We start from the raw sequence: 1,240 nt of genomic DNA, 5'->3' as shown, positions 1-1,240 counted from the left end.
TCCCTCAGAGCGGAGGCGGTCCTCTTACTGGGAACACAAGGCGTTTCCTCTTTTTTTAAAGTTGATGCGGAATTAAAACTTGCAGAGCTTGTGAGAAGTGTACATGCAAAATTAGAAAACTACCAAAAGCTGGCACAGCCCCAAACCTGTAACCCCCTGAATCCAGCCTGTGACAGGTGGTTACACTCAGTGTGTAGGAGGGTAGGAGTAGACCACGAGAACAAAAGTAATTTGCCTTGCTCTGGTCCTCCATTATTTAAAACTTCAAGAAAAATGAATACAAAACATAGATGTTCAGAAGGATTTTAGTATAATAAGACCATCAAGAAAGTAACGAATGACCAGGGTTTGCAACTGAAGAGAAGGATTACATAAGAAATATAAACATAAGAAATAAGAGCAGGAATAGGCCATTTGGCCCCTCGAGCCGCTTCTGCCATTTAATAAGATCGTGGCTGATCAGATCATGGACTCAGCACCACTTCCCCGCCCACTCTCCATAACTCTTTATTCCCTTATCGCTCAAAAACCTGTCGATCACCGCCTTGAATTTATTCAATGACCCAGCCTCCACAGCTCTCTGGAGCAGAGAATTCCATAGATTTACAACCATTTGAGAGAACAAATTCCTCCTCATTTCAGTTTTAAATGTGCAGCCCCTTATTTTGAGACTATCCTCTAGTTTTAGTTTCCTCTATGAGTGGAAATATCCTCCCTGCATCCACCTTGTCGAGCCCCCACTTTATGTTATCTGTTTCGATAAGATCACCTCTCATTCTTCTGAACTCCAATGTGTATAGGCTGACCTACTCAACCTATCTTCATAAGTGAACCCCCTCATCACTGGAATCAACTTAGTGAACCTTCTCTGAACAGCCTCCAAAGCAAGTATATCCTTCCTTAAATATGGAGGGTTCTAGGTGTGACCTCACCAATACCCTGTACAGTTGTAGCAGGACTTCTCTGCTTTTATACTCTATCCCACTTGCAATAAAGGCCAACATTCCATTTGCCTTCCCGATTACTTGCTGTACCTGAATACTAACTTTTTGTGTTTCATGCACAAGGACTCCCAGGTCCCTCTGAATTGCAGCACTTTGCAATTTTTCTCCATTTAAATTATAATTTCGTTTTTTATTTTTTCTGCCAAAGTGGATAACCTCACATTTTCCCACATTATACTCCATCTGCCAAATTTTTGCCCACTCACTTAGCCTGTCTATGTCCCTTTGCAGATTTT

This window comes from Pristiophorus japonicus, chromosome 5, assembly GCF_044704955.1.
Source record: "Pristiophorus japonicus isolate sPriJap1 chromosome 5, sPriJap1.hap1, whole genome shotgun sequence".
Classification (NCBI taxonomy): Eukaryota; Metazoa; Chordata; class Chondrichthyes; family Pristiophoridae; genus Pristiophorus; species Pristiophorus japonicus.
This window is presented reverse-complemented; position numbering follows the sequence as displayed.